Here is a 12,282-nt window from a genome sequence, read left to right as displayed (position 1 = left end):
TAAAATTAGTACTTTCTCTTGCTTTAAAACAATGCAAAAGTGCCCTGCTCGGAAGAAAGAGATATGTCTAATTTAAACGTGTAAAGTAAAATGGGGTAAGCAAAGAGCCCCTTTTTATTGTCATCGATGTCTTAAAGGGATACTGAACAGAAATTCGGATTGCGCAAAATAAGGCCACAGAAGCATTGAACGGGACGCTACGAACTCCAATGCATCACTCAAACATCGATATCTTAAACGAATGACCGTACTTTTGGAAAAGAAGGCCGCGTTCAAGCGAGCTCTTTGACGTCATTGTCCTCCGGGAGAATTTTAGAATGAAAGGAAGCGGCCTCGCTTCGGTTGGGACGTAGCGAAAAGGAGAGGGATCGGAAATCGTGACGTGACTTTTTCTTGTCGTTCTCGTCTGCCATGTTCAATCGCACACTTCTTTTCCAAAAATACGGCGATTCGTTTAAGGTATCGCGGTATGGGTGATGTTCTGGGGTTTTGCAGCGTCCCACCTATCCGGCCAGCCTTGTTTTGTGAGTTCAAAATTTCGATTCGGTGTCCCTTCAATACAGAATCTGTTTATGGGTGGGATTTCATACAAAAAATCTCACGCTCCAGCGTAACAGAAAAAAAAGCGTTACAGGCAGGTCTAGGATACAAAGACCATGCACATCCCATAGCAGGCAACACATAAGAATCCGAAGCATTTAGAAAGCGCACTTGGTCATGATAACTCATACATATCACAATTACGCAGAATTATTTGCAGCTAGAGAGATTCGCCGGGGTGCTGAGCAGCAATCGAACCCCGGATCGTGCTATTCGCAGTCCGACGTCTTAGCTCGGCGCCAGAAGGAGGAGATGAAAAGGAGCGCCAAGCAGCTGGAATAAGTAAAGTTGCCGCAAACAATCGCCTGCCTTAGCACACGCTGTACGCGGCGACGCATATTTCGTAGATGTAGAAAGTCTTGCACAAGCTGTGGCTACGGAGAGACAATGCACAGGAGATTCACATTTCCTTTTACAACGACCTCAAATTTACTTGGAAGGTTATGTAAAGTCGTTTGCTCACGAGTCGTTTGTTTAAAGTCGGTTGCCCATGAGGCGTTCAAAAGCAACTGTTTTCCGCATGAGCAATGCATGAAGCGGAAGAGTACCAGAGAATGAAAATAAAACATAAATTATATCATTGCGACTCAAGCAGAGCCAATGCTGTTTGTGTGTATCTCTAGCGCGTTTCACAAGTTAGATCCAAGAAGGAAAACTTACTGGTAGATCTTATATAAACCTCAAGTTTAATGTGGTCTTTCTGCGTTAAAAGATTTGGACTTCGAGGAACGAAGTCGTAACTCTACGTTGGAGCTTAGAAAAGTGAAAAAAAGTAACTGTTTTACCGTACCTTCACGGAATTTCGCATAACCTCAAAAAAGTGCGACGGTAAGTTTGTGTTGATGTAGTTTTCTCAACACCAAACAAGCAGGCCGGGTTCTGCAGAAGTGTAAATTGAGTGTTTAAATAAATCATTATGTGCAGTAAAAAACAACAAAATTAATTCGCGACTTCTGTGGATCTAATTGTCTGCTCCATTCCGTTATCATTCCGCTATGTAAGTCAAACAGGACGTTTTCTTAACTAACGCCTCAGGAAACGCCAGGGTTTTCCCCAGGAATAAAAATTAAGGGGAGGTAGGTCGACATTTTTAGGGGGTGAGATTAGGGGGGCATTTAGAATAATAATAATAATAATAATAATAATAATAATAATAATAATAACAGTATTATTGTTTTTTCCTTTTTCCAATTAGGAACGAAAAAAATGGTGGAAAAGAGGGCAAAAAGCTGCTGCTGCAGCTTGACGAGGCCCAATTTCTATACACACGTTGGCGGAAAAACAGCGTAAATAAAATACACTGGACCCAAAAAAATAAATACACACCAGCACACCACTCTAATCATTCTACTTGTTTATGTAGAAAGATAACCAAAAGACATATGGTCACTCGGACAGAAACAATTTCAGAACAGATGCGTGACACTACACGGTATCGTATTGAAAATGGATTGTAGTAGTATGACCGCTAACATGCGATTTGACTTTCCAAATATACACACATCAATTGGTCCAAGTTCATTTAGTAAAGATGGCACAACACACTTTAATAATTAAAACCATAATGGGTACGGGGTGTTGAAACATTCCAGGTCTCGCCATGGCGGGGAACGTATATATTATCTAACTTATTTATTTATTTATTTATTTATTCATATTACCCCTAAAGGCCCTCGTGAGAGGGTATTACATAGGGGGGGTACATAAATCGTTCCAATAGGAACTAGTGCACAGTGAACAACATATGGGAATACTAGAAAACAATCAATACACTTTATAATAAAAAGAAAATAAAGGATACACTCGAAAACGAATAAAAAACATACACTCACTCATCACACTGCAATAAAGCTGAGTCAAGGTAAAAACAAAATAGTACACATTTGCTCTGCACGTTCCAGAAAAGAGGAAACAATAATGTAAAACAGCAAAAGTTAGATGGCATCAGTATTTTGAATTTGTTCTTGAAACTTGGTGGTGTCTTTTTCTGAGGCAATGTGCGATAGTAGATTATTCCAATCGATTGTGGTACGTGGAATGAATGACCGGGAATAAGCAGATGACTTACAGGTTACGCGTTTTACTTTGTAGGGGTGATCGCGGCGTGGAAAAATAACGGCAGGTGGCTCGAAGAAATCACCGTGAAGTGACGCGTGGTGGTAAAGTTTATGGAAAAGAGATAGGCGTGAAAGTTTGCGACGATGGAGTAGTTCGGGTAGCTCTGCTCGGCGTTTTAGTGCTGTGACGCTGGAATGACGTGAATAATCTGAAAATATGAAGCGAGCGGCACGATTTTGCAGTGATTCAATGTCGTTTATGATGTAAGCATGTTCGGGATCCCGAATGGCTGATGCATATTCTAATTTCGGACGTATTAGTGTGGAAAAGGCAAGTTTGCGTATGTTAGGAGGAGCCTGTTTAAGGTTACGCTTGAGAAATCCGAAAGAGCGGTTAGCAGCCGCCAGGGTGAGCTTTATATGGTAGTGCCATGACAGATCAGGTTGCAAATGAATTCCAAGATATTTATAAGTGGAGACGAGGTCAACAGTATTATTATTTATCACATAGGAGGTAGGAATCCGGGGTACGTGATTAGTAAAAGACATAGACTTTGTTTTAGAGCAATTTAGGGTCATTAGCCAGGAAGAGCGCCATGCATTAATAGCATTTAGATCAGTTTGCAAAGCTTTCTGATCATTGACAGAGGAAATTATTCGGTAAATTACACAATCGTCAGCAAAAATTCTAATTCGGGATGAGACACAGGATGGAAAGTCATTAATGTAGACTAGAAACAGTAGTGGACCTAGTACGCTACCCTGTGGGACTCCCGAGGTGGGACATGACAGTGCAGAAATGAAAAAAAGTATTGTTGTGTATTAAGGCTACATTATAAGTCACCAACAACCGAAACTTGTGCAGCTGTTCAACAGGAATGACACGATGCTTGGAAAAGTGTTTCTTGGAAGGATGCAAAAAAGAAACATTTGAAACAATTTGAATATCCCTGTTTTGGGTTAGTAGTAGTCTTGTTAAGTTATGTCTTGTTGTTTCGCCCCAAACTGAATGACAATATACGTTGTCAGTATAAACCAAAAAGTAATATAAAAGCAATTTTACACTTGTTGGAAAGACATAACGGTTTCTACGAAAGAGACCAATAGATTTACTATAGCTTTTGCATGGACATATTCAACGTGCTCATTCCATGATAATGATTCAATGAAAAGTAAACCCAGTGTTTTTACCTACTTAACCACCAATAGAGGGGTTGTTTGGAATTAAGGGGGTGCTTTGAGAAAAACAAGGGGCGAGTGTACACACCCCCATGGGGGGTACAGGGAAATCACTGGGAAACGCCGTTACAACGTTTGTAAGGTTTCAACGAGGTAACTCGGGGTGCAATGCAGAGAGTTTAGTTGCATCCCAGCGTTTGACCAATGCCAAGTGGTATTTAAATATAAGGGCAGAGTCACTCGGGAATTCATTAAAGCATTCGATATTGCGAGACTGGGGCAGACTGTGTCAGCGCTCCTTCGATTTTACTTTCCGATAAAGAGCGTGAATTTTTGGAGCACGTAGGGCATTGAGATGACGGTGGTGTATTGAACACGTGATATGCATGTTTTCTGTGTTTTTTTATAGTTTCTGTTTGTGTGACATTCAAGCTATTTATAAGATGTCAACATGAATTAACTTTACTTGAGAGTCAGCGATATGTCTTGCTGGTTGACTTTTACGTTGTTCTCGTCTTCGCTCTGTTTTTGTTTTAGTTATAAAATAATTTCCCTTTTTTCGCCTCTCCTGCAACTGGCCATCAGGATCGCAATGACCCCTTTTATTCCCTGACAGTTTTCTTGGTTAGTTTCAATTTTGCTTCCGGAACAGTTCGCTGTATTAGCAAATTCGAACGTTACACGCGTAATTGACGGCCGCTATGAAGCACCTTTGGTTCTAGAAATGTTTCCAACAATACAGATCAGGAACGATGTCATCTTGAGCATTCACACGTGGTGAGCATCATATACCGCTAGTATCGCATCATGCCCTCTACGCTTTTCTCACTCTTTGCGTTTTTACCGCTCACCATCCATCCCCCTGACGCCCCCCCCCCCCCAACACACACACGCACGCACACACTACCGCATACGGACTTCAAGCTTTTGTTTCATTCCGTGTTGAATAAACCCGAGACTGGGGCAGAAATGAACACATTAGTCAAAGGAACAGAAAAGGACAGGACGACGTCTCAAACAGAGTTTCAGACGTTGCCCTGTTCTTTTAGCTAAATTTAGCTGAATATTTAGTGGAGAAATTTTCCACCAAATTTAGTGGGGAAATTTCCCAGCTATATTTAGCAAAAAAAATCCGCCAAATATAGTCGCCATTTTACGTCACTAAATTGGGTGACGTCACACGTGACGTCACTCTTAACCCACGTGACGTCACATGTGACGTCACGTGTGTCGTCATTACGGGAAACGTCCCCAAATAAAACGCGCAGTTACGCCGCGGCGACGGCGACGCCTCTCAAGCAGGAAACGGGCGCCTAAGAGCCCCGCTCTAAAAATGTGCGTTGAATAACAACGTCTTCTTTCAGGCTGATCAGTTGGCCTCTAATGCACAGACAGTCGGCCTTTTCCGCACACACACACACCGAAGTGCAAAACACGTCATGACATTTTCGTTCATTTTTCTGAAAACTAGTTTACTACGAAATTTGTGCCGCAAAAGTACATTCATGACAGTGAATGCACCTATAGTTTACTCATGTGTACTGCAGGAAATGAATCGTGCAACTTTGTTTCATATGTGACCAAAATATTATAAAAATATTTGTCTAAAATTTACAAATTAACCTGCTAGCCTAGTTGTCTTTACAAACATGGTACAATCGCACATTTCTGGCAAAAAAGAGGCTATGGCAGTTGTTAGATATTACAGAAAATGCTTCTCCGGGCAATTTGTTGCCAAATTTAAACTGTCTACATTAACAAGTCTAAGAGATATTAAAACGCAAAACCGAAAACTAAGCCTTCGGCCGACGTCAAAGCGTTACTTTGCACAACATAAAACTACTCTCTGGGCAATTTGTTTGTGAATTTAAATTGTCTACCTTAGCAAATTATCAAAGAAAAAATACAACACCGAAAATTATTCGTCCGACGCGCAGTCAGAGCGTGATCACCCACAATATGAAGCGTGAATTTTGTCGCTTTTCCTCACCTCGGTCACTTCAGTGCTTAAATATTTCTCTAATATCACGGAGTATATTTCACTCTTTTGAAACATAACTATTTATTTGTTTCATTGAAGAGGAATTACAAAACTTATTTAGGAAAATTTTGGTAACACGCTCGATCGTGTGTATCAGGTCACACGCCTACCAGACGTTGTGGCGGAGAAATAATTATACCACTCCAAGCGCCCAGTTTAATTATTTTCGGCGTAGAAATGGACACCCTCTGTAAAGGTGGACTGGCACTGAGGTCATTAGAGGTGAACTTCACCGTAAGGCGGCCACTCTTTTTCAGTGTGCTAAGCAATATCAACCCAAACATTCAATACGAGGGTGACATATTTGTCCTAAAATAACACATCTGCAAATAAGAAACACAGTAATACTACATGGTTAAAATTTACACTAGGCAACAATGTCAGCTCGAATACGTGAATGCAACCATGTTGAAATACCCTGAGACTGGGGTAGAGAAGAAGCATCAAAGCGTAGAAGGGACAGAAAATAGACAGAACGACGTCTTTGAGACGTCGTCTTATCTATTTTCTGTCTCTTCTACGCTTTAATGCTTCTTCTCTACCCCAGTCTCAGGTTATTTCAACATGGTTAATATTCACCAGCTCGCCTGCACCCTTACGATTTTTTCTACGTGAATGCAGTTCTTCCTGATTTTCGCGTAGATTTGAATTGCTGCCTTTGGAGCTACACTCACTGAGAGCTTAACAAAAACAGAACGTGGTTCATTATGTTGACGCTTCTTGTTTTGTGGTTCGTTCCTTGGCGTTCTTATCGATTAATGCCGCAATATCATTAGCTGTGGAGGAATAAGATTGTCACGAATGACAAATGATGAGGCAAATATTAACTAAAAAAAAAAAAAAACTAAACGTGAAATTGGGCGAGTTTGTGCCCAAAACAAAAAGGAAATTTGAAGATAACAACAGAGCATCGCGAGCGTCTAAGTTCGTGTAGCAGCAGGATCGCACGCTGGGACGACACTGACTCTGTTTGTTATGCGGAGTCCCTTATGTACACTCGTGGGTTCCTGGAACATTCGGCGTAGAACTTTTGGTGCGTAGAACATTGGGAACACGATCAGACGATAATGTTCTCGAACTTACGAGAACGCCAAATTAAAAGAATAAATAAAAGGACATTCCACTGGCTGGAATCGAACCTAGACCTTCCGCGTGACAGTCAAGCGCGCTAACCAATCGGCCCCGCACGCGCGCGCTCGGCGACGCGCGTGGCATTACTCCACCTTATAAAAGGCCTCGTCTCGATGCCACGCGAAAGGCAACAGAACAGAGGAAGACAAACAAAAGAATGGAAAAATATAAAGGCTGGCAACACACAATCCTATCAAGGGTTGCACAATATCAGAGTTCATAGTCTTATCGCGCGTAGTATGGCTTGAAGCGCGTGACGTGGACAACTTCCGGTCGTGGAGGGCGGCGTCCGTGTTTCGTCGGGCATCACCTCGTAGTTTAGATCCCTGAGCCGACAAAGCACTTTTTAGGGTCCGAAGTAGCGCTTCAAGAGCTTCTCGCTCAGACCGCGTCGTCGTATCGGCGTCCAAACCCACATACGGTCTACGAGTTTGAAACGAACTTCGATCCGGCGAAGGTTGTATCGGGTAACATCGAAAAGTTGTTGGTCGTGAATTCAAAGCCGGACGAGCTGGCGAACCTCTTTGGCTCGTGGAGCCACCACCTAGGCGTCGGAGATGCCATCGTCAGCTGGTTCGTGGCGAAGCGCTGCGTCGAGCATGGTCGTTACTTTTCTGCCATGCACCAGCTGAAGCGGGGTTACTCCAGTGGTCTCTTGCATAGCCATGTTGCAAGCAAACGTGACGTTAAGTAACACCTCGTCCAAAGTCTTGTGATCTACGTCGACATACATGGAGATCATGTCGGCGATACTTTTGTTTAGCCGTTCTTTTAGTCCATTTGTCTGCGGATGGTACGCAGTGGTTCGACGGTGGCCGGTGCCACTGAGACGAAGTATTTCTTGCGTCAGCTGAGACAAGAACGATGACCCACGGTCCCTAATGCGGACTTCGGGGGCGCCGTGGCGAGTGACAGTGGACTTGATAAAAAATTGGTGACTTCAACCGCCGTACCTAATGGAAAGGCTTTCGTCTCGGCGTACCGTGTAAGATAATCTGTGGCGACGATTACCCAGCGGTTTCCCGACGTTGTCGGCGGGAAAGGACGACGTAAATTAATTTCGAACTATTGGAATGGCATGGACGGAGGAAAAATCGGATGCAGAAATCCTCTCGGCTTCCTCGGCGGTTTCTTGCGTCGCTGACACTCGTGTCATGATCGAGTGTAGAGGTGAACGGTCCTCTGTAGCATCGGCCAGTAGTACTTTTCTCGAATACTGGCGAGCATCCTGCTCTACCCAAGGCGTCCAGCCGTTGGATCGTTATGGCATCCTTCGAAGATTTCTTCTCGAAGACTGGAAGGAAAAACCAACAGCCACGCTGTGTTTGTTTGACGAAGTTTTCTTTGTACAGCACTCCTCGCCGTATGAAGAAGGTAGGCAGCATTCGTAAGAAAGCACGGGGAACCGCACTCGCTTGTCCCTCTAGGTGCTCGATGAGCGCTCGCAGTTCACGGTCGTCTCATTAGAGTGCTGCCATATCACTGACATCCAGAGCGCCTAGGAAACACTCATCGTCGACGTCTTCGATGCAGGCCGGAGTGGCCTCGACTGGAGCCCTTGACCGACAGTCGGAGCCATTGTGCTTCGGGCCGGACTTGTACACAACGGTCATGTCGAACGCCTGCAGTCGTAGGCTCAATCGGGCGAGGCGTCCGGAGGGGCCTGTCAGATTCGTGAGCCAGCAGAGCGAGTGGTGGTTCGTGACCACGCCAAAAAGACTTCTATACAAATATGGGCGGAACTTCGTTATTTTCCAAACGACAGCAAGGCACTCCTTTTCAGTCGTTGAGTAGTTCTCCGCCTTAGACGGCGTCCGACTCGCGTATGCAATGACTCGCTTTGCCCCGTCTTGTATTTGGACCAGTACCGCGCCAAGTCCGGTGTTACTGGCGTCCGTGTGTGTTGTGTATAGAGGGCGCTGAACCATCGGAATAAAGATCAGTCAGCGTCCAGTGCCTGCCTCGTGTCAGTTCTTGTTCTGCGGCCTTCCGGCCGCGTTCGCCGGTCTACACCACAGTGTGGTTCTCTGTTTCAGCGAACTGGAAGAAATAGCCAAGAATCGGGAAATCTGCAGTCTTCGTTTGAGCTCATCGAACGACCGCTGGTGTTCCTCTGTCCATTCAAACTTAACGGCGTCCTTCGTGAGGTGCGTCAGCGGTGCGGACAGCTTGACGAAGTCCCAAACAAACCGTCTATAGTAGGCACAGAGTCCGAGAAATCTTCTCACGGCTTTCCTGTCAGACGGCGGCGTAAGCAGCTACGGCGCAAATCCTCTCGGGGTCAGGGAGAACACGTTTATTGTTCACGACGTGGCCAAGGAATTTTAGTTCATCGTAGGCAAACCGACACTTTGTTGGCTTGATTGACAAGCCGGCGGTCTTGATGGCTTGAAGCACGGCTTGAAGTCGTCTCAGGTGTTCGTCGAAATCCCGTTAACACATCATCCGGATAGACGAGGTAGCTCTGCCATTTGAGACCTGCCAGCACGGTGTCCATGACACGGTGGAAGGTGGCTGGGTTTGTGCAAAGTCCGAAAGGTATCACTTTCAACTCGTACAGTCCGTCGGGAGTGACGAAGGCAGTTTTCTCGCGGACGCATTCGTCGACTTCAATCTGCCATTAACCACCTTCAAGGTGCATCGACCAAAAATATCGGGAGTGGCGCAGTCTGTCTAACGTATCGTCGATGCGTCGATGCGGGGGAGCAAATAGACGTCCTTCTTCGTCACAGCGTTCAGTTACAATGGTCCACGCAAAACCTTAGATTTCCATCCTTCGTCTTTACAAGGACGACGGGGGACACCCGCGGACCTCTTGAGGGTTGAATGATGTCGTCTTCGAACATTTCCTGGACTTAATCTTGAACCACCTTCCTTTTCTTTAAGGATACCCGATACGGTTACTGGTGGACAGGGGGCGCGTCAACGTCGGTAATGCGATGTTTCGCCATTGACGTTTGACGAACTTTCGACGACGTGGCAAAGCAGTCACGGTATTCGGCGAGGAGATCAACCAGGTGCCGGCGCTTAGGAGTTGGGAGCTCGGGGTCGATGTCGAGCTGCGGCGGCGACGTGCTCTTCTGCTGTGACGACGAGGTTTCCTCAGAGATTGCGGTCACTACGGCTAGCGACTGAAGCTTCTCGACGTGGAGCCACGGTAATACCTTTTTGTTAGGTGCTGCGGCTCCTCTTAAAGGTTTGTCTCGAGAACAATTGTACGTCCTTCTTAGAGACCCATTACGCCTCGTGCGACGCCAATTCCTTTTTCAAGGAGCAGTTGGACGCTGCCTTTCAGAAGAGCTTCACCGTGCATGGCTGCGTCGGTTACGACGGTAACGAAGACACTCGACCGTAGTGGCTGGTTCACGCGGTCGGCGATAACCTGGATTGCCGTTGACGTCGTGTTGGTCTCGGCCGGCGGCAGAACAGGCTTTCGCAGTGTCAACTGGTTTGCCCCGAGATCGATGACGGCGCCGTACCCGCAGAGAAAGTCGATTCCGAGGATAACGTCCCTCGCACAGTCTTGCAGAAGGACGAACTTCACAGGGCACGTCCCACCATGGATCTCGACCCGATTAGTGCATCTTCCGACTGGCGTGATAATATGCCACCCGGCGGTACGTGTCTGTGGGCCATCCCACGGCGTCGTCACTTTTCGAAGGCGTTGGGAGAGTCTCCCACTCAGGATGGAGTAATCTGCTCCGGTGTCGACGAGACCCGACGCGTCGTGGCCGTCAATAACGACGTTTAGGTTCATCTTTACCGTTACAGGAGCGTCGTTTAGGTCTATGGCAGTGTTCGAATGGAGGCCCTCCGATGTTCGTGGAGGACCTTGCCGTCGGTCATCTTCAGCAATTCCACCTCCAGGAGTTGCCGCACCTAGTTTCCCCAGCGAGGAGTGAAGGGCGACAGGCTTTCACGTAGGGGTCGGTGCATCGGCAAAGGTGGACGTCGTGGCGACGGCGACCGGAACTCTCTGTGGGACGCAGGCTCGGGGGACTGAGGTCGTCGCCGGTACTCGTCGACCTCCCGAGGACGTTCACTATGACGATCACTTGAATCGGTCGGGTGGAACCCGCGCAGCCCGGGTCGTCGGTATGGCCATCGGGGGTTGATGTGGTCGGCTTCACCGCAGGGAGAGCAGATGGGTCGTCGATCCACTGTCCTCCATGCGTCGGTTTTCCTTGGCGCCGGTTGGTCTCGGCGGTCGTACTGGTGTCGTTTGTCGAGTTGTCGGGAGTACGCCTGCGTTGGTGAGTCTGGTCGTGGCGCCACCGGCTAATGTTGAGCAGCTGACGGCGGTCGTCGGGCCATTGCGGTGTAGGTCAGCGTCGGCTCTTCGGCTGCGTCCACGGTGATGGGAGCTTCTGGCTGGAAGGCTCGCTGAACCTCTTCTCGGACGACCTGGGCGATGGTTATCGAGGCCGGGCGCTCAGCAGTCGGCAAAATCTTCTTAAGCTACTCTCGGACGACGTCGTGGATGATGTAGCGAAGGCTGGAGATGCTAGGAATGACGTCATAGCCCGATGCAGAAGCAGCAGCGACGCTCGAGTGCCGATTGTGGTGGCTGGCTTTTGCGAGGAGGGCACGTTCCATGTTCGTGTCCTCCGTGACGAAATCTTCGACGGTGGATGGGGGATGGCGGACAAGACCACCAAAGATATCATTCTTTACGCCTCGCACTAGGATCCGCAGCTTCTTTTCGTCGGTGGCTTAAGGGTTGGCGCGGGCGATCAGGCGCAGTACATCCTCGACGAAACTGGTGATAGTCTCGTTTGCGCCCTGGGTCCTCATTCGAAGAAGGTCCTCGGCCCTCTCTCGTCGATATTGGTTGGGAAACGTCTTCCTCAGGGTATCCTTGCACGCGGTCAACGGGACCAAGGAAGTCTCGCGATTTTCAAACCAGTGCCTGGCCGTTCCTTCGGGCGTGAAGTACAGATCGGCAGGCGTTGTTCGTCCGTTCATCGGTTGTGCTGGGCCACTCACTCGTACTGCTGTGGCCAGCCCTCGACATCTTCATAACTCTCAACATGCAAGGACGCGGGCGTACGTGCTGCGAGGGTTACGGCAAAAACGGGTGGGGTGGTCATCGTTGGGATCTTCTTTTTCGGATTCTCGGGCAAGTTACCAAAATCGGGGGAATGATCTCGCGTACGACGGCTTGCTCGGACTTCGGCGACTTCGGCCCCCTTACGGGGCTGAGCAACTCACTTGGCCGGGATGTCTTCGGAGGGGTACGCTTTACGGGCATAAAATGCACTACCCCGTACCTCC

This window comes from Ixodes scapularis, unplaced genomic scaffold (assembly GCF_016920785.2).
Source record: "Ixodes scapularis isolate PalLabHiFi unplaced genomic scaffold, ASM1692078v2 PGA_scaffold1__304_contigs__length_218370807, whole genome shotgun sequence".
In the NCBI taxonomy this organism is placed as follows: domain Eukaryota; kingdom Metazoa; phylum Arthropoda; class Arachnida; order Ixodida; family Ixodidae; genus Ixodes; species Ixodes scapularis.
Note: the sequence above shows the minus strand (reverse complement) of the source record.